We start from the raw sequence: 22,584 nt of genomic DNA, 5'->3' as shown, positions 1-22,584 counted from the left end.
GCGCACAAGCAGGGGAGGGCAGAGAAAGAGGGAGAGACAGAATCAGAAGCAGGCTTCAGGCTCTGAGCTGTCAGCACAGAGCCTGATATGAGCCTTGAACTCATGAATGAACTACAAGATCATGACCTGAGCTGAAGTCAGACGCTTAACCTACGGGGTCACCCTGGTGTGCCTTAACTGACCCTATATTTATCTTCACTCCTTAGCTCACTGGTAGCCTTGAAAACCAGCAGCCCATAATCACAGTGAATACCAGCAGTCTGGAAGCCACTGGAAGGAGCAGGATACAGTTAATGACTCCTTCAAAGTCCCATTCCCAGAGAACCATCATTAGTTGACCTATCTAGTGATTCTCTTGGAGACTCTCCTTAAAAGATTGTCTTTATTTGGCCTGATTAAAATATTCACTGGTGTGAAAAGTCTTTTCTTCTGGGGAATTTGTAAAAAAGCAATATAGGAAGTTGTTAATATTGTGGTTTCCTGTGTCATGGATAAAATTTGGAGCAAACAACAGGCTAACAAGAAAGCTTATAAAAGGAAAATTGGGAATTATGTTCATAGGGGCTTTGGCAAGCTATTACCTACCCCTGGTAATCTAGAAAGTTGTGCATGGTCCCGGGGCTATGTACAATTTTCAAGAACAACCCAAAAAGGCATGAAATTCTCACTCTTGGCTGACTTTGAGGTTCCGCTGAACAATCAGGAAGTAGTGGCTAAAGCAGAGATCTCAACTGCCTAGGTCAATGACAAAGGCAAACCCCAACATGCACATAGATCCCTTTTTCAAAAGTTAGGAGATTCATTGGTTCTAGGCATTAGAAGAAATCTCTGCCTAATTATTAGGTGACTGCTAACTTAACTGATCAGAGATTTTAGGAGCCAAAAATGACAAAGAATACACACTTTATGGAATTAGGTAAGAAAAGTCACCAAACAACAGCAAACAGCAATAGCAACAAACCCTAGGGAAGTAGATATTCTAATTTCCACAGTTCCTACATTGTACTATTTAAAATGTTAAGTTTTCATCAAAATTTATGATACATCCCAAGAAGTAAGGAATTTGGCCCATAACATGCAAAAAGGCCATCAATAGAAAAAGCACCATAAAAAGGTCAGCTATTGAACTGATTAGACAAAGACTTGAAGTAAATTATTCTAAATATGGTGTTTAAAGAACTAAAGGAAAGTATGGGATTGATGTCTCATTATGAAGAATAGTTTTACTGATTATAAGATTCTTAGCTGACATTCCTTTTCTTTCAGTATTTTGAATTTTCATTCCTCAGCTTTTTGGCCTTATTGGTTTCTAATGAGAAATCAGCTGTTAATCATATTGAGAATTCCTTGTGTGAAATGTTTCCTCCTGGAAAGTGGTGTGTCTTCACTTCATTTGCCTTAGAGTGATTTTATAGGTTTCTTTTCTTAAAAAACACAAATTAATGGCACAGTGGTTACTATACATAACAACTAATGGATTGTGGGTCTGTTTTCTTTGATAAACATGATCTTTATAGACCCTGCCAGACATATTAAAATCATCATTCTAATTATTAATGGTGCTAAGAAAAATTATCCAAAACTTAGGAATTAGGTGAAGTAGGATTGCATGTTCTTTCAGTGTTATACTGAAGTATCATCCACAGGACCACACAAAGGTTAATTACCTAGGGGAATGGAGTTCTGTTAATTCAACTGTTAACTATTGATTAAGGTGTAGGCTCTGTGAAGTTTCATATTAACTTATAATAATTTTTTTGTAGAGATACAAATGAATTCTTCCTGGTAGAAAATATTGTGATTATATTGACTGTAGGCTATTATGTTGTTTTGTATTTAATCTAGCAATCTTATTCTGACTTTCCTTTTTCATTCCTATAAATATCCAGGTTATTTGAACCAATTTTATCATTCTGCTGGCTCAATCATTAGTGAGTTCACTGAATGTTAGATATGTTCTTGTTCTATATTTGTATAAGATTATGTTAGTTCATTTGATATTTCATTCTACTAAACTAAGTTGTCCAACTTTTAGAAATCTTTTCAAGACTTATACCATAATTAATTTTTTCAACTCCAAAATATTTTTCAGAAAATAAGTCCATATTTCAAGAAAAATGTGAGATTTGTACATTTCAGAACAACTTGTTTGCTACTGGCCCAATGCATTAAGTATGCATAATGAACAGAGAGCCTCACAGTCATATGCCCCAATTGTATCTATTTCTTCAAAGGAATGTGAGTTCTTTGTCCTATTTTCACCCACAGGCAGGTTCTTGAAGAGATATTTATGAAGTGGAAAAATAAAGGATTCCAATTCAAATGATGTAATAACAAATCTGATTAATTTAATCCATGTGAAATTCTTGACATTCATTTTGCCTTAATTAAATGCCTGATCATGATGCCCAGATGTTAGATGTAAGACTTTTTTTTTTTTAATGAGAGCATGTCATATGTAAACTTTTGGTCTTTTTAATTCTTTTGGAGACATATTATTACCCATCTTGAGATTCCCTTAAATTGTACTATATACTCAAATCACCTCTTATTCAACAAATGTTAACAAAAATGTTTTTGAATAAAATTTATTCATTAATGTTAAAGAACGCCAAGATGATAGGATAACCAAAAAATGTACCTCTAATTGTTGGTATATCCATCTATAATGATTGTCCAGAAAAAATATTTAAAACAATTAACATGTAGGCAAAAAGGGAAAATATGCTTCAGAAGTTGTGTAATAAAAGTAGAAAATGACAGACATGATATATATGGGTTTTAATAAATGGAAAAAAAAGAAAAGCAAAAATCCCATCAGTATCACTGAAGCCATGAGACTTACATGGTAACCACAGAGCCAGAGAGACTTAATTCCTGACATTATAGTTCTTGGCTTATTACCTTTGGTGTCTTAACTATAGAATTATTCCTGATATCATTTATTTTTTAAATTCTATTGTTTTATGAATTACTTGGATTTTCAACTTTTTGTTTTATATTCCAGATCTCTAAACACCAATAATATCATACTTAATAAGTTTCCTTTGAGTGTTTCAGATTCGCTTGTTTGTTTTTCTGCATTTTATTTGAAGATGAAAGTCTGAATTAAATAAATATACTTTAAATGGAAGTTTAATATTCTTCATGGAAAATAATGGCTGTCTTTATGCCACAACGTAAATAATTAGTCAAAGAATTGTCTTTGTCTTTTACATGAATTTTCATGGTTTTGATAACTATTTCAGAAATGGGTCTTTGGTTTCTGCTTTAGTTCAGACAAGAAGCAAAAGATTTTCTGTATAAAAGATTTTTCAATATGCTTAATTGCTACAGTTGAAGTTTCTTTTATTTCCCCAATGAATTACTTCCCTATTATGAAGAAATGACTCTCTAAAGGACAATCATTTATTACACCTGAGCCTTCCTGGTCCCAATTGTACCACATGCTGCTTAATAATTTGCAATGATTTAGGAAGATTGCCATAACCACTCAATTAAACAATGGCTTTGGATGCAACCTATAGCATGAAGCACATCCTTAGTACACATTTAGAACTGTCTTGTTAATTAGAATCCAGCAACCACTGTATTCTGAATATCCCACAGACAGCAGACGTCCTATCCTGGAGAACTAAAAGTAGTCACTTGTTTTCTTTAATCCGACTAGGCAGATGTAGAGTTGCCATAGAGTGGAAATGGAACCATGGGAAGGAGAAGCCTAAGATTTAGGAAATTTCTGTTTCTGACTCCAAATGGTTTTGATCCTCAGTTAATGATATTCTCTGAACTTCAGTTTCTTCCTTTATATAGAAGGTGAACTATAGGTGATCATTTCTTAGACATTTTAGTAATCAGTGCCACACCTCTACATAACTTATCTTAAAGGTAGAAAATATTTTGCAAAATCTTACCAAGGTATTTATGAAAAGCCTCAATGGCTTATATCCATGTAGCATCCTAAAGCAACATAATAAGAAATCAGTCAAATATTGTAAGACAAGATAACTAATTTAAAACTGTAATTGTCAAAATTTTTAATTACTTCTGAGCCTATGATAGAAAATTCCCAGGCAATGTACTTTAACAGTAATTTTATGGGCAGAGTCAACCTTTCCTTTGGGGAAAATAGACACATGTCCATATGTCTAGGTAATAAAATATGAAGGATAAAGGAAATATGAATGGATGCTGAAAATAAATTTGGCTGAATTAACAATTATGCCTTGGACCAGTTCTATATTATTAAGGTTTGAAATAAGTCCCTTATGTTTAATATTTTAGACTGTAGAAAATAGGTAGAATATATTCAATAAACAGCATGGATATAGCCTTCTAGATAGATAAATTCACTTGGTACATAATTAAAACAGATTTGAAGTGAACACTATACTTAACTTCTTTTTTATTGTATCATCTCTATAATGATCTATTTGTAAAATTCAATGTGTAATATTCATTATCTTTTTAGTCTTCATATGTCTGTTTAAGTGAAGTAAATGAGTATTAATTTACATAGACCATGATGTCTATAGCAATGTTACTGTATAATTTTCTTTGTGTAATACCTACTATATCACAACAGAAATTTGAAACTTTTGTGGGGTTTCCCTATAGAGTACAAAGATAAATTTTGGGGTTGGCATATCTAGTTTGTTTTCAAACAATTTCTGACTGATCATGAACAATCCAGTTAGAGTTTTTGAGACATTTTATCATTTATAAAAATAGCCATAATAATATTATCCACAGTCTTTTTGATGTATAAGAATGTAATGACATTTATTTTCAGGGTGGTATCTATGCTCGTCCTTCAAATACATTATTATTCCCTTCTTCCTAGACATTCTTTAAGAACACAAAGGGAACTTGCCAGTTTAATAAGATATAGAGAAGGAGCTGCAGGAGTGTGAGGACAAGGGAAGTATTGTGTAATTTTTCACAATATGACATGTGTGGCTCACCTCTTTAAAAACAAATGCACTATTTAAAACAAAGACTGTAACAAGAGACAGAAGGGCATCACATAATGATAAAGAGATCAATTCAACAAGAGGATATGACAATTATAAATATCTATACATTCAACACAGGAGCACGTATATACATAAAGCAAATATTAACAGACATAAGGGAGAGACTGGTAATAATACACTAATAGTAGGACGCTTTGGCACTCCATTTATATCAGTGGATAGATCATCCAGACAGAAAATCAATAAGGAAATAGTAGCTTTGAATGATGCATTAAAACAAATGGACATAACAGATATAAGCATAGCATTCCATCCAAAAATAGCAGAATGCACATTCTTTTCAAGTGCACATGAAACATTCTCCAGGGTAGGTCACACGTTAGGCCACAAAACAGGTATTCATAAATTTAAGAAGACTGAAATCATATCAAACATCTTTACCAACTGCAACGGTATGAAACTAAAAATCAATTAGAAAAATTCACAAACATGTGAAAGCTAAACAAGTTACTAAACAACCAATGGGTCAGTGAAGACATAAAAGAAGAAATTAAAAAAATACCTATAGACAAATAAAAACGATAACACAATGGCCCAAAATCTTTGGCATTCAGCAAAAGCAGTTTTAATGGGGTGCCTGGGTGGCTCAGTCGGTTAAGTGGCCGTGATTGGCTCAGGTCATGATCTCGCAGTTCATGGGTTCAAGCCCCACATCAGGCTCTGTGCTGACAGCTCAGAGCCTGGAGCCTGCTTCAGATTCTGTGTCTTCCTCTCTCTCTGACTCTACCCTATTCACACTCTGTGTGTGTCTGTCTCTCAAAAATAAATGAACATTAAAAAAATTTTTTTAATGATAATAAAGATGACATCAACAACAAAAAAATAAGCAGTTCTAAGAGGGAAGTTTATAGTGACACAGGTCTACCTCAAAAAAAGAAAAAGAAATATCTCAAATAACCATCTAAATGGACATGTAGATAAAATAGAAAAAGAAGAATAAACAAAGCCCAAATTTAGTACAACAGAAATAATAATGATCATGAAGGAAATAGATGAAATAGAGACTAAAGAAAACAATAAAAGATAACTAAAATCAAGAGCTGGTTCTTTGAAAAGATAAACAAAATTGAAAAAGCTTTAACCTGACTCATCAAGAAAAAAAGAGATGACTCAAAGAAATTAAATCAGAAATGAAAAAGAAGTAATAACACCACCACAGAAATGCAAAGGCACCCAGATTGCTCAGTTGGTTAAGCCTCCAACTCTTGATTTCAGCTCAGGTCATGATCTTATGGTTTGTGAGTTCAGGCCCTGTATCAGGTTCCACTCTGACAGTATGTGATTATCTCTCTCCCTCTCTCTCCTCCTTCCCTGCTCACATACTTTCTCTCAAAATAAATAAACATTAAAAAAAAGAAATACTAGGGATTATAAGAGAGTACTATGAAAAATTATTTGCTAACAAATTGGACAAGGTAGAAGAAATGGATAAGTTCCTAGAAACATAAAATCTCCCAAAACTGAATCAGGAAGAAATAGAAAATCTTAGCAGTTTGACTGCTAGTAACAAAATTGAATTGGAAGTCAAATATTGCCAAAAAGCAAAAGTCCAGGATCAGATGGCATCACAGGTGTATTCTATCAAATATTTGTATATTTACTTATTTATTTACTTATTATAAATATTACTTACGTTATTCTTGAGAGAGAAACAGAGACAGAGACAGAATCTGAAGCAGGATCCAGGCTCCAAGCTGTCAGCACAGAGCCCTATGTGAGGCTAGAACCCATGAAAGGCGAGATCATGACCTGAGCTGAAGTCTGATGCTTAACCAATTGAGCCACTCAGGTACCTCTCAAACATTTAATAAAAGTTAATATCTGTTCTCCTCAAAATATTCCAAATAGTAGAGGAGAAGGAAAGTATTCAAATTCATTCTACAAGGTCAGCATTACCTTGATACCAAACCCAGACAAAGAGATTACACAGAAACAAAACCAAAAACACTATAGGCCAATATCCCTGATGAAAATAGATGCAAAAAGCCTTAACAAAATATTAGCAAACTGAATTCAACAATAAATTAACAAATCACTCACCACAATCAAGTTTTATTTCAGAGATGTAACAATGGCTCAAAATCCGCAAATCAGTCAATGTGATACTTCACATCAACAAAATAAATGATAAAACATATGATCATCTCAACAGAAACAGGAAAACTATCTGACAAAATTAAACATCTCATTCATGATTTTTAAAAAACTCAAAAAAGTAGATTTAGAGGGAACATATCTCAATATAATAATAACCATATTTGAAAAATCCTCAGCTAGCATGATACTCAATGGTGAAAAACTGCAAAGTTTTTCTCCAAGATCAGGAACAAGACAGGGATATTTACTCTTGTCACTTTTAATTCACATAGTACTAGAAATCCTAGCCACAGAAATCAGACATGAAAAATAAAAGGCATCCACATTGGTAAGGAAAAATATGTAAAACTTTCACTATGTGTAGATTACATGATACTATATATAGAAACCTCTAAAGATTCCACCAAAAAACTGTTAGAACTAATAATTGATTAAGGTTACAAGATCTAAAATTAACATACAGAAATAAGTTGCACTTCTATTCACTAATAACAAAGTATCAGAAAGAGAAATTAAGAAAGTAATCCCATTTACAATTGCACCAAAAAACCAAAATACGTAGGAATTAATTTAACCAAGCAGGTGACCTGTACTCTGAAAACGATGACAGGTTTTGAAGGTGACAGAAACAAATGGAAAAATATACCATGCTTATGAACTGGAAGAATTAATATTATTAAATGACCATACCAAAAAGCACAACAAAGCAATCTACAGTCTCAATGTAGTCCCTATCAAAACACCAACAGTATTTTTCACAGAACTTGAACAAATAATACTAAAAATTTGTATGGAATCACAACAGACCCTGAATAGCCAAAGCAATCTTGAGAAAGAAGAGCAAAGTTGGACATATCAAAATCCCAGATTTCAAGATATACTGCCAAGCTATCATAATCAAAACAGTATGGTACTGGCACCAAAATAGAATAGATACATAGATCGATGGAACAGGACAGAGAGCCCAGACAAAAACTCATGTCTATATGGTCAACTAATCCACGACAAAAGAAACAAGAATAAACATTGAGGAAAAGACAGTCTATTCAATAAATGGTGATGGAAAACAGCTACACACAAAATAAGAAAAACTGGACCACTTTCTTAAACCACAGACAAAAATAACTCAATGTGGATTAAAGGACTAAATGTGAGACCCAAAACCATAAAACTCCCCCAAAAAATAGGTATTATCTTTTGGACATCAGCCTCAAAACATTTTTTTCTAGATATATCTCCTCAGTCAAGGGAAAGAAAAACAAAAATAAACCATTGAAATATCACTGAAATAAAAATATTTTGTTCAGTAAAAGAAATCATTGACAAAATGAAAAGACAATTTACTGAACATGAGAAGATATTGGCAAATGATATATCTGATAAGTGGTGAATGTCCAAAATATATAAATAATTTATACAACTCAACCAGAAAAAGCAAATTAAAAAATAAGCAGAGGTAGGGAAACTGGGTGGCTCAGTCTGTTAAGCATCTTGATCTCAGTTCAGGTCTTGATCTCAGGGTTGTGAGTTCAAGTGCCACTTTGGGCTCCACACTGGGCATGGAGTCTACTTTTAAAAAAATGAGCAGAGAACCTGAATAGACATTTTTCCAAAGAAGACATACAGATGGCCAACAGACATATGAAAAGATGCTCAACATCACCGGTCATCAGGGATATGTAAATCAAAACTGTTTTACTTCATACCAGTCAGAATGGCTAGTCTCAAAAAGACAAAAAGTAACTAGTGTTTGCGAGGGTGTTGAAAAAAAAGGGGAACTCTCTTGCACAATTGGTGGGAATTTAAATTGGTACAGTCACTGTGGAAAACAGTAAGGGGAAGTTTACCAAAAACCTCAAAAATACCATACAATTTAGTAATTTCATTACCAAATATTTACCTGGAAAGAATGAAAACACTAAATATATATATGTATATATATAATTTATTTATAAATGAATATATAAAATAAATTAACTAATAAAAATATATAAAATAAAACACTGTTATATATTAATTTTATATGTTTTATATATTTATATTTATTATATGTACATAAACTGGAGCATATAATGTATATATAATGTTTCATTTTTCTTAGCTACAACAAAATAATGAGGTCTTGTCATTTACAATGACATGAATGAACCTAGAGGGTGTTATGCTAAGTGAAAAGGTCTGACAGACAAAGAAAAATACTATGTGATTTCACTTATATATGGAATCTGGAAAACAATGAATAAACAAAAGAGAAACAGAATCATAAAGAGAACAAATTGGTAGTTGTCAGAGGAGAGAGAGTTGAGGGAAATGAACAAAATAGGTGAATGAGATTAAGAAGTAGAAACTTCCAGTTATAAAATAAATGTCATGGGGCTGAAAGATATAGCACAGGAAATACAGTCAATAATATTTTAATAATGTGACATGGTAATTATACTTATTGTAATGAGCACAGAGTAATGTACAGAATTGTCAAATCATTATATTGTACCCATAAAAGTAATAAAACAATGTATGTCAACTGTACTTCAATTTAAAAAATAAGTAAAAGGAAAGAAAATAGGGTTCCTGGAGAGTTCAGTTGGTTAAGCATCTAACTTCAGCTCAGATCATGATCTCAGAATTCATGAGTTTGAGCCCTGTGTCTGGCTCTGAGCTGACAGCACAGAGCCTGCTTCAGATTCTGTCTCCCCTCTCTCTGCCCCTCTCCTGCTTGTGCTCTGCCTGTCTGTTTGTCTCTCTCTCAAAAATAAATAATAAACATTTAAAATTTTTTTTTAAAGAATGAAAACAAAAGCACTAATACTATCTCACAGCATCTGTATTAAATGAGAGAATGTCTTGTGTTTTGTCACTTTCATTAATAATTTCCAAAATAGGAATAGCTTGTTTTACTTGATCATAAAATATGCATACCATTATAATTTTAATGCCTATTTTCAAGATTTTTCTATTACTAGAGTAAGAGAATAGTTTTTCCAAAAGAATGTGATTCTAGAAGTAAAATATTTTGAAATCTAATTTTTTACTTAAAACTATAAATTAAAGAATTTGCTTGTGAAATACAGATTTACTACAAATTTTGAATGGTTGAAGAGTATTCCATTATATGGATATATTACAATTTATTTAAACAGTTCCCAGTTGTTTGAAATGATCTTTGTAAGAGTAAAAACTGGAAGTTGTAGTCAATTTCTCTAAACGTTTACTTGTGCACTTGTCTGATTCCTCAAAACAAATTAGTCAGCAGATATGCCCTCTCTTCAGGCTTTTGACATATGGTGCTAAAAGGTATTAGTTACCTGTTATTGCATTAAAAAACACCCCAAAGCTTTGTGGCTTGAACTAACATGAGTCATTTATTATCTCCTATGATTTCTATGGGTGAGAAATTCACACACTAGGGATGGCTTGCCTGTACTCTAGGAGACCTAGATCTCAGCGGGAAGACCAGTCTAGGGTCTGCAGTCATCTGAAGGGCTGGTCATTTACTTATATTTCTCATTGTCTGGTGCTTGATTCTAGGCAAAGGCTGAGGACCTACCTTCTTCACATAATGGTGGCTGGGTTTCAAGAGAAAGAGAGCTAGGCGAAACCATACTGCATTTCATGACCTAGCCTTGGAAATCACACAGCATCACTTCTGCCACGTTCCATTAACTGAAGCAGTTACAAAGGTCTCCCAGGTTCAAGGGGAGGAGACATAGACCCTACCTCTCAATGAGAGAGTGTTGATGTCACATTTATAAGAAAAAATGTGTGACATGGTTTGTATATATTGATGCTGCTCTCTTTGGAAAACTGTTTAGCCAGTATTATGAATTTTGATCTATGTCACCAACATGACGTCCATTAATCATATATGTTTTGAATAATATCTTTGCCTATCTGATGGTATAAAAAATGGTATTTCACTACTGTTTTCGTTTGTCTTTATGCTTAACATAGCAAACATTGTTTTGTGATGTTTGCCATTCTTACCATTTATACTTTTTATGATTATTTTGTTGTTTAACATAACCTTTATGTTTCTGTGGATGTATTCATCAGTTTAAAAGTGATTTATAAAACGTCTTCATATGTTAAATTAAGAAGATAATCCTTTGTCCGTTTTTTTAATGCATATGTTTGAGAGACAGAGCGTGAGTGGGAGAGAGGCTGAGAGAAAGGGAGACAGAGAGTCCGAAGCAGGCTCTGCTCTCGGCACAGAGCCCAATGTGAGCCTCGAACCCACGAACCGTGAGATCATGACCTGAGCCAAAGTCAACACTTAACTGACTGAGCCACCCAGACGTCCCCCTTTGTCAGTTTTGTCAAAAATATTTTTCCTAGAGTATCATTATTTTATTCTTTTATGGCATCATTCATTCTTTATTGACTTTTAAATGTTTTCTATTTTAAATGCCATGCTTAGATATACCTTCCTTACCCCAGAATTATAAATTGTGTTTTTTTACTTGTATGCTAATTTATTCATTAATAAGTTACATCAAAATAAATTCCATATAGATTAAAGACAAGATCTAATATTTTTCTAGGTTTTTAGCTTTTAGGTTTTGTTTGTTGAAATGGAATAGCAACAAGTGTTTTCCCCCCTTTTTTCTTTTTAGTTTTTTAAATTTTATTTTAATTTTTTTGATGTTTATTTATTTTTGAGAAAAAGAGAGAGCATAGGCAGAGGAGAAGCAGAGAGAGGGGGAAACACGGAAGCTGAAGCAGGCTCCAGGCTCTGAGTGGTCAGCACAGAGCCCAGTGTGGATCTCAAACCCACAAATTCAGAGATCATGATTTGGACTGAAATCAGATGCTTAACTGATTGAGCCACTCAGGTGCCCCTTACATTTTATTTGAGAGAGAGAGACAGAGACAGAGAGAGACACACAGAGAGAGAGAGAAAGTACGAGCAGGGGAGAGTGGCAGAAAAAGAGACAGAGATAGTTCTAACTCAGCTTGGAGCTCCATCCCATTACCCAGGGTAAGCCACCCAGGCAGCCCAACAAGTTTTAAAATAGTAATAACCAAAGAAAATGGAGAAGGATTCCCATGCTGATTATGTTCTATTGAATAATCTATGCCTGGAATTGTTAGGTTTATCATGTGTTAATTTCCCTATATACCTGAATCTCTTTCTGGAATGTTTATGATTGATCTCTATTGAAATTCAGTATCATATCACTTTAATATTTACAACTTAAAAATATGTTGTAATATCTAGAAAGCTCCCTTTCTCTTCAAATGCCTTATAATTCATGAAAAGCTGTTCAGTACTTGGTCCCTTACTCTGCTTCCTCTCTGGTGATCTTATTCAGGCTAATTCCTTTAAACACCTTCCACAATGACAGCTCGCCTAGTTATATCTCCAGTGCAGACCTCCCCTGTGAACTCCAAACCCAATTACTCCATGGGACTTGAATAGGCCTCTTTGTTTCAATAGGTCAGAACTAAACCGCCCCTGTTTTTCCTCTGTACAAGTTCTCATCCCTTGATCTTTCCCAACTCAATAAATAGCATTATACCAGCTCTTCAGGTGATATAATGACAGGCAAATTTAATATTGTGGTAGCCAATAATTATACCAATGTAGAAATGTTTGGATTATATTAACATATGAATAAAAATAGGAAATATGGCTTTAGGGGGAGAAGTTAAACCTCCACTGAAAGTAGAGCATCAGAATTCATGCCTGATTTAGCATGGGAATAAGGAGTGATGGAAACGTGGTCATGAACCCTTGGTCCTGTGGAGCATTTTAGGAGTTCAATTTTATATTTTGTATTTGTGACATCTATTTATATATTGTGTCTGCAGCCTCTCTCAGAGCCATTGTAGTTTCTTGCTAGTTCCTGGGGGCTAACACTGTTCATAAGTTAGAAATATACTATCATACTTCCACATTTTCCTAAATGTCCACAAGCAAGAAATATACTATTATACTTCCATAATTCTCCTAAAGGGGAATTTTTCTTAAAAATACTTATTTTGGGGGGCACCTGGGTAGCTCAGTCATTTGGGCATCCACTCTTGATTTGGGCTTATGATCTCATGGTTCCTGGGATTGAGCCCTGCATGGGGCTCTGTGCTAAGAGCATGCAGCCTGCTTGGGATTCTCTCTCAGCCCCTCCCCTGCTCACTCACTCTCCCTCTCAAAATAAATATTTAAAAAAAAATTTATATTTTCTTACATGTTTTAAATAATTAAAAAAATATGTATTTGTGATTTGCAAAAGTAAAGTATCAAAGTAGTTTTTAAGAACATGCTACCAAGTGGAGATATATTATAGGTTTCAATAATAAATAAGTTTAACATTAAAAATCACACATTAGAGGCTCCAGGGTGGCTCAGTCAGTTGAGCGTCCAACTCTTGATTTCGGCTCAGGTCATGATCCCAGGGTCATGAGGTCCCAGAGCCTTCTATTTTCTGCTTGGACCTTGACTGATAAAAGTGAACTTTGGTTTAGTTGTAGTCATAAAAGGAAGAAGCATAGCTTGTAAACTTGACTGCAATTATCCTTACAAAGCTACCCTCAAAGACTCTAATGGGCAAAACAATGGCCCATCTCTAGAATCATCATTAAAAAAAAATTTTTTTTAATGTTTAGTTCATTTTGAGAGAGAGAGCAAGCGAGCAAGCATGAATGAGGGAGGTGCAGAGAGAGAGGGGGAACAGAGGATCTGAAGCAGGATCCACAGTGACAGCAGAGAGCCCAAAGAGGGGTTTGAACTCACAAACTGTGAGATCATGATCTGAGCCAAAGTCGGATGCTCAACTGAATGAGCCACCAAGGTGCCTCTGTTTTTAATTCCAAGCTTCTCCATCTACAAATCAGAAGATCTTTTACAAATTACCTGAACTTGTGTTGTCTCTGTTTCCTCTCCTATAGAACTTTGACTTTCATATGTTCTCTACAGGTTCATACTGAGTTCTACATAAAATGAAATATGAAGCATCTACCACAGGGTTCACCCATTTTAATTACTTTGTCATAAATGGCATCTGTTTATATTCTACTACCTTAATTTTGCTATTGTTCTCATTATTTCTAGTTATTAGATTATTATTATTTTACAATGGGCAGTATTCACACACCTTGAGATAAATCTTAGGTATAATAAAGGTATAACAGCAAAATGATATCCACATTAGACTTTGGTCAGGAGCAAGATTGGCACTGTCAAAATTGAATTCCTGATGTGGAGTTCAAAGAGTGTGAGGAAAAAGATAAAATATACATGACAAAAATACAGATTGGACATTAGAATCATAAATATTTCTGAGGAGGAAACATGAATTATTGGAAAAGTAATATGTAAAGATGTAAATTAAAGGCTTACTTCAATGTAGAGCAAAAAAGAAAAATAAATAACATGGCTATGCTGCCCAAAAGGGGTCACCATGTTATAGGCAAAATAACGGAAAAAATGACCCATACCTAGACTAAGCATAACAAAAATGTTAATTATAAGAATAAAATAGAAGCCCAAAAATTTAAAAACAAAAGAGATCTATAACATGGAAAAAATAAAACTATGCTCAGATTTTTCCTCTGCAATGTATATAAAAAGAAAATAAGAAAATGGAACAATGTATACAGCTCTGAGAAGCAAAGCAAACCAAATATTTATACGTAGCCAAATTGTCTTTCATGTGCGAGAACAATAGAACTACATTCATAGATGCGCAAACCTTAGTCAAAGTCTTACAGAATGGATTGCCAACATATCCATCTTGAAAAACCTTCTTAAGATATATTCCAACCAAGCTAGAACTCCTCAACCTGAATACCTCAAGAATGAAAACTTTTTAAAAAATATATTTATTTTGAAAGAGAAAGAGAGAGAGTGAAGGGGGAAGGGTAGAGAGAGGGGAGAGAGAGAATTCCAAGCAGGCTCCATGCTATCAGTGCAGAGCCTGATGAGGGGCTTGATCTCATGAACCATGAGACCATGCATGACCTGAGCTAAATTCAAGAGTTGGCCACTTAACTGACTGAGCCACCCAGGCACCCCACGAATGAAAAATTTTTTTAAATACCTTTCTCTCCGGGTTTCACTATACTGCAATTCCTGTAGTTTGCTTTTCTTCACTTAAAATTTATTGCAGTGACTTAATTATTATTTTTCAACTCATTTCATTTCACAGAGATTTTTACATCCTTTTAAAGACTCTTTTATAGCTCCATAGTATTCTATTTTTGTGGATGCACTATACATTATTAAACCAGCCTGCCACTGATGAACATTGATGTTGTTTTCAGTATTTTAATATTTTAAAGGATGATGCAGAGATAATCTTATATATAATAAATTGGAATTACTGGATAAAGAATTCTATGCATTGAGACATCTGAGTAGGGCTCAAACCCACAATCTGTGAAATCATGACCTGAGCCGAAACCAAGAGTCAGACACTTAACTGACTGAGCCACCCAGGCACTCTAGCATATGACTTTTATAACTATGAAATTTGAATTTCAGATTTTCTTCTTAAAGCCATTATATAAAAGTGCATGCATGCCTAGGATCTCCATTATGTTTAAAAAATAGAGAAACAATACAAAAAATACTTAAAAATATTAGCACTGATTCTCTCCACATAGTTTTATTATGGCTTACTTTTTTCTTCCATTAATTTTTCTATTACTTTTATAATTTTATGCACTGAGTGTGACTAATCTTTAAAATTAAAAAATTAAGTTTTTGTGGTAACTAAACTATCTTGTCATGTAGAGATTTAAGGTTATCCCTTGTATTTAAAGTATCATATGGAAATTAAATTTGTTACTGTCACTGATTCTCATTAACATTACTTAGATTTTCAGATCATATTTATTCATACCTAACTTCCTTAAACATTCATCAAAAGAGCATGTTGACTGCCAATTCCATTCAATTAAATATTTATGTAATTTTTTTAAAAAGTACTAGAAGAAATATATTTCTAAACTTCTGCTCGAATAATTTCAAAAAGAAAATTTTAATTATAAAAATAGAGACATTAATAGATGCCACTGTACTAATAGCAATGTCATAATTTGTGACACTTACTTGTTTATGATGGAATAGCAAGTCTCAAAACAATTTCACATTGACCTATCAGTTTTATAAATTACTTCAAGATAGTTTTTCAAGAAACAAGCAAAATTTCTCTGAAACATAAGTCTTCAGTGGGTCATATCTTTAAATTTTAGATTTATATAAAAGGAATTGGAATAATTGAGCTTTTATCTATCTTTTTGATTTTTAAATTTGTATTTTCTTGCATAATGATATCAAAGGATATTATTTTAGTTATTTATTTATTTTTGAAAGAGGGGTAGAGGAGTGGAGAGAGAGGTAGACAGAGAGTTCCAAGCAAGTGGCCCACTGTCAGCATACAGCTGGATACTGGGCTCACTCCCATGAACTATGAGATCATGACCTGAGTCAAAATCAAGAGCTGGACACTCAACCAACTGAGCCATCACGTGCCCCTCAAAGGGCTTTTGAATTCATAAATAAGCAGTGTAGTTCCAAAATGCTGGTTGAATACTCAGATCTAATTTAATTACTGAAATCGAAGAGTCCGTTCTTTCAAACCAAATTACAAAGTAGAACTAGCCTATGAATCATGAATTTTAATTCTTAACATTTCATTTACTCTCTCCCTTTCATTTAATATTTCTTCTCAGAAACAGCTCCCACTTGATAAACAAGCTCAGGTTTAGATTCATAAATCCTGTCTTTATCAAACTCAAACAAATGGGAAATTTTCATAACCTAAGATGGCATGACCATTAAAAACAGTGCCCCTAACATCTCTACCTTGTGTCTGACCACGTAAAGAGATGTAAAGGACAATTACAGCCAGAATTCTCCAAGCCAAGTGTGTTTGTTAGGTTTGTTTATCCAGTCTTACCACATGCCACACAGCAGCCAACTATTTAGAGAAGGTTTACTAGGCACTTTTCTGTCCAGGAATTTTTCCTTTCTTTTCGATTTTCTGCCTCATATCACACTGGGGATGATTTAATGTGACTACATTAAGTGTTTTCTGAACCGCTGCTATTTCTAAATAGTTCTGATGTCTTTGGGGGCATCCTTTCCTCAAAAGCAGATTTCCTTGAACGGGATTCTGGTTCAATTAATTAATTTAGCACACTGAGCATATAATCTGATAAAAACAACCACAATTATTATTTTTCCAAACAATGGCCTAAGAACTCGGGCTGAAATATGAATATGGCACACAGATGGAGGTTTTTATGGAGAGTTCATTCCGGTGGGGGAGACCTAAAGTCAACAAATTCCCAAATAATTAAAAGGGAACATTAAGTGCTCTAATGATAGACATGTAAAGAATGACTGGGTTACAACTTTTTTGAAAGGCCTTTTTCAGTTTTATTTTCTTTTATTTTTTAAGTGTTTATTATTTATTTTTGAGAGTGCAGTACACATGCATTGGGGGGAGGGGCAGAGAGAGAGGGGGAAATGAGGATCCGAAGTGGGCTCCGTGCTGACAGCAGAGAGCCCAGTGAGTGGCTGGACTCCAAGCTGGAAGATCATGACCTGAGCCGAAGTCAGACACTTAACTGAGCCACCCAGGGGCCCCTCAGATCTATTTTCTAAAGAATCTAGAAGAGCATAGTTCATATCAAGAGGCTGCAAATCTTCATCATGCCCCCCTTTCCCTTGTAGAAATTTTAGGAGATATAAAGGATGGAGAATTAAACACATAAACAAACAAAAACAAATAACAAAGTAAAGAAAAAGAACCAGCTAGTGATGGCAATAAAATGTCCAGTGTGCAGGACCAATAAGCAGGAATACCGGGACAAAGGGGCTGAGAAAACATGTGCCCACAGGAAGTGAGTCTTTAGTTACCATCACTGTTACAGAGGCTATGGGCCTGTGGAGCTGGAAGTGATCTTTGGTCTTTTATTCCAACTTTCCTATCTGATAGATAGAGTGTGATGAAATTCACTTGTGTCATAGTTAGAGCTTTAGAGCCAGAACTAGAAGTTAGCTTTCCTGGTGTAGTTTACATTTCTACCAATGTTGGCTTTCATCTGGGTTCTTTGTGATACAGATACTAAAATCTAGAATTCCTGAGGTAGGTATTCCTAACATTTAGTAATTACTAAGTTCATTATGTGGCAAATAATGTGTCTGTGGGTCAGAACATCCTACAAATTATTAGTGAGTCTGGATCATGGAGCCCCTTGCCATGGGGTTATGGAGAAACGCAAATCCTGTTCCTTCTCCCCAAAACCATGAACCAAAGCAGCTTGAAAACTTAGAAGATAAAGGAACTTCTGTTCTGTTGCAAGAGAGGTGCTTTAAAAGGCCCAAACTAGAAACGGGAAAAAAAAAAAAAAAAAAAGGAAAAAAGAAAGAAAAAAAAAGAGGATGATTGCCTCCTTAATCCTTAGTTAGTTGGAAGAAATTCTAGAAAAGATTAAAAAACACTGTGGTCTGGCCTGTAGTTAAATCCCATGATATATAATTTTAGCAATCATCTGGGAGACAGCCAATAGAGGCATGTAATTATGGAAATGCTGACATAGCAGAACACAGCAGAATCCAAATTAATTTTTAACATGCATACCCAAGACCTAGTGAGAAACTTCCGTTCATGATGAGAAATAATTGGGAAATAGGAAAAAGGTGAGTGGGAATGTGTGAGCAAATGTAGAAAATGAACTGACTTCTCCTTACTCTCCATGCTCTTTTCACTAGCTCTTTGCTCCCTAATCTGCGGGAGGGACAGCGTCATGGGAATCATCCCCCCAAGTCCTCTGAGTAAAGGTAAGAAGCTGGACAAATGTCTCTAAAAACTTTTTAAAGCCAATTGCTTCTGCTGACATGCAGAAAAAGTTAACTAACAAGAAAGATGTCTAAAATGTATTTTTGAAGTTGTTTGGGAGGGAAAAGCATTAAATAACAGCTTTATAACTCTCAATTTACTGTGGACCTAGGTAGAGGCCCAGGAAAGCTATCCAGTTGCACAGGAGGGTGGAGCTGAGAGATCTCACCTGCTTTGAAACCCTTCCCAAACAGAAAAGAACAAGAGAAATAGCAAATCCCTTGACATTTGGGATTCAGAACTGTAGTTCTAGGTCACACCAGACCTGCTCTCTGGAAGATGCCTCATTGCTCTTGGCTATCGAGTGTGCACTCATTAAAAGCCTATAATCCTCTTTTTGTCAGAAGGAATAAGTGATAGTAAATGCTTTGTCAGGTAGGAGGTACCACGTGCAGACTGACCCAGAAGCATAATCAAGAGGTAGGCTTTGCATTAGATCTGACCTCAGCTCTATGGAACAGAAACTTCAGAGAGGAGGAAAAACAATGCTAAGGAGGAGCACTGGTTAATGGTATTTCCTGTCATTGTTTCCCCGTGTTGCTCATGGTATTCTTTTTAAGTTCTTGGTTTTCTGATGCTGCTTAACAAGTTACCCCCAAATTTAGCATTTTAAAGCAACAGTAAACATGTATTATCTCTCACAGTTTCTATAGGTCAGAAATTCTAGAGGGCCTTAGCTGAGGTAGTTCTGGCCCCAGATTCCTTACAGGGCTGCAGTTAGAGATGCTGGTTCCCTCACAGGGCTGGCAACAAGCGGATAACATTCCTTGCTGGCTGTGAGCTCCATGCCTCAGTTATTCAGGACTCGGGATTCTTCATAGGCTGTTCTTCATGGCATGGCACTGACTCCCCTCAGAATGAAAGACCAAAGTTAAAACCATCCTAGTCTTGGAAGTCATACTCTTTCATTTCCACCATAGGCTATCAGTTACATGAGCCTCTCTATCAGTTACCAGTGGGTACTCTTCACTGTGGGAGGGGAGTGTTCAAGGGTATGAATACCAAGAGTTGAGATCCACAGAGCCATCTTGGAGACTACCTCCCAGAGTTGCTACACGCCAACATTAGAAGTTTTGCCTTTTCCACTGCATATTACATATACTGCTACTTATGTAATATTTTTTGTATGAACTTTTAAAATATGTCCATCTTAAGCAGTAATACCTCTAAAATCATGGATTTGATTCAGTCTTTATACTAATTTGCATGTGAGAATTTCCAGATAAAAACATACCTACTGAAAAAAAATACATGTCTTTTCCTGTGACTCCTAATAGCAACTCAAGCATAACCAATGTTACATGTGTCACCCTTTGGCAAACATCACCTGTCACACACCTGAGCTGGTCTTGCTGGAAGGAGATCCTTGTAAGTCTAGTGCAAGTCAGGAGACATTTGTTTCCTGTGATGTCCTCACTTACACTGAAAGCCCTAGAAGTCTAAGATAATAGTACTCAGGGGTAGACTACAACACTGCAACAAAGTCCATTTGCTACAGTGGTTATAACTGTCACTTGCCAGCTAGCTTTTGTAATTACTTAAAACAGAAACAGTTTAAAGAACTGAACCATAAGGCTAAAGCAGATTGTTCTCAGGACATAAAACTAAACTCACCTTATTAGGTATTGTTATACTGCTGTCCACTCTCATTACCAAAGGCTATAAAGCAATTTTAACTGTTCCCTGGAATGTCACTAGCAATAAGTGTTTTTGTTTTACTGTTCTGTTGAGCTGAATGTAGTAGTTATATTTTAGAACTCTTACAGCTGGGAAATCTAGAAATGACTTTGGGTCTTTGTGAATTCATTAAAATATTTGGTTTGAGTAACCCTGGTGTTACCTTAAGTAATGTTGGGGACACCATATCGTAATCACTGAATTTTTATTAGCCACCAGCCCTTTGTAATCATAAAATGTAATGTACTGAAACCGAGAGCCTGTTCTGTCCCATGCTGGTGACTTCATGTCTTCTCTTGGCAGTATGTCCATGAGCCCCCATTATGCTTTATTGAGGGTCTTGTATTTACTGGAATCCTTCATGGCCATAGTGACAATACAGACAATGTAAAAGTGTGGCTGGTGAGAAGAATCTTTATGCTGAGTACACAGACCCCCTCCCATACTTCAGCCTTCAAAGCCTGTGACCATTTGCAGAGTCAACATTCTGTGATTTTTATCATAAACCATTAGCTTTATAGTTTTACTTCATTTGAGAAGAAAATCATCTCTGTTAACTTAATTTTAAATTCATATCTGAATTAATATTGTCTTATATTGTCAGGTTTTCTTCACCATGCTCCTTCATAAAAAGGAAGGAATTGTGGAGAGTTGCAAAGCAGTTTGTACATCCACACTATTGATGCAATTATTTTCCAGTCTCTCCTCTTCCTACAACAGTTTCTGTTGATTAAGAAATATAACTTCCAAGAATAAGTGTTTTGCAACTTAAAACTATAGATTCCAAGCCTCTGCTTCAGTAAGATTAGGCAGAGAAAGATCAGCCTGGATTATTCTGAAGACAGTTAATACCCAGTCTTGACTATGCTATATGTGACTTGGGCATTTTTGAAGGTAATTTATGCAGTTATTATTTTCCTTTTCCTTTATAATCAGGTAGTACGTGCATCATCAAAACTCATTAAAGCTAAATTAAATAAAAAGAGATGTAAGGCGATAAAGGACCAGTTCTGGAGCTAAAAGTGGATCTGAAGGTCATGCTCAGGGGTTGTTGCTTCTATCTCTCAAATGCCATGTGTTTTCTGTCCTCCTTGTTTCTGTCTTTGCTTCTCAACTCTTGGGCAGCTTCTACTGCTTGCCACTGGTCCTCAACCCCTTCCCCTACATGAAATTTTAATGCCAGCAATCATCTAACCAATATGCAACAGTACATCCTGAAGATAAATGAGCGTGCAAAGACTTTGGGAAGTAAAAACATGCCATAATAAGTAGAAGATATTATTTGTTTCTGTTGCATGTTGCCATTCCCATTAGAGAAAAATAAAGAAATCTAATGTTATTTATACCTTTCTTGTATAGATTCTAAAGAAGATGATAATGTCTTATTTACTGAATGGATGAGGAATATGGAAATGCAAAATTACACGTGAAGAGAGATTTTTAATTATCCTAGGAAAGAAAAAGTTAAAAGATAGATGAATTATCTTGTGTCTGTTAAGAAATTTGGTGAGTCTTCCAGAAGGGCATAAACGTTTAATCAGGACTTTTGCTTAGGCTTGGTTGTATATTATACAATGGAGTTATCTTTTTGTGCATCCCCATCACGTCTTCTGCAATATCTATTTTTATTACCCTTTTTATGGTCAAGATTGCACTCTGGGGATTGTGATTAAGTGCTCAGTCAAGATGAGTAGGGTTGAGAGCAGAGAGGCTCCACTCAGTGATCCACAGCAAAAGGACCCAGACTTCTTGGCTTCCTAGCTCACTTTCCCATGATTTAGCATACATCTACCTTTTTGGCTTTATTTCCCAGAAGTCCCCCTCACATATGAAAAGCCCAGCTAGGTTGCACTGGTTTATAGATTCCCCTTGTATTTTTTCATGCTTCTGTGACTTTGCTCATGTGTTCTACCTCTTTAGCAGAAGTC

The 22,584-nt window shown here is 35.0% G+C and overlaps 1 long non-coding RNA gene across 1 annotated transcript in view; it reads left to right on the top strand.

Annotated features, from left to right (window-relative positions):
• Positions 1-22,584, top strand: part of LOC115287656 — a 321,244-nt gene that overhangs the window by 263,359 nt on the left and 35,301 nt on the right. The window contains exon 3 of the long non-coding RNA XR_003906579.1: positions 18,853-18,921. This is a non-coding gene — a long non-coding RNA (uncharacterized LOC115287656). The remainder of the gene's footprint in view (positions 1-18,852; positions 18,922-22,584) is intronic.

Source organism: Suricata suricatta, chromosome 3 (assembly GCF_006229205.1).
Source record: "Suricata suricatta isolate VVHF042 chromosome 3, meerkat_22Aug2017_6uvM2_HiC, whole genome shotgun sequence".
Lineage (NCBI taxonomy): Eukaryota > Metazoa > Chordata > Mammalia > Carnivora > Herpestidae > Suricata > Suricata suricatta.
This window is presented reverse-complemented; position numbering and strand designations above follow the sequence as displayed.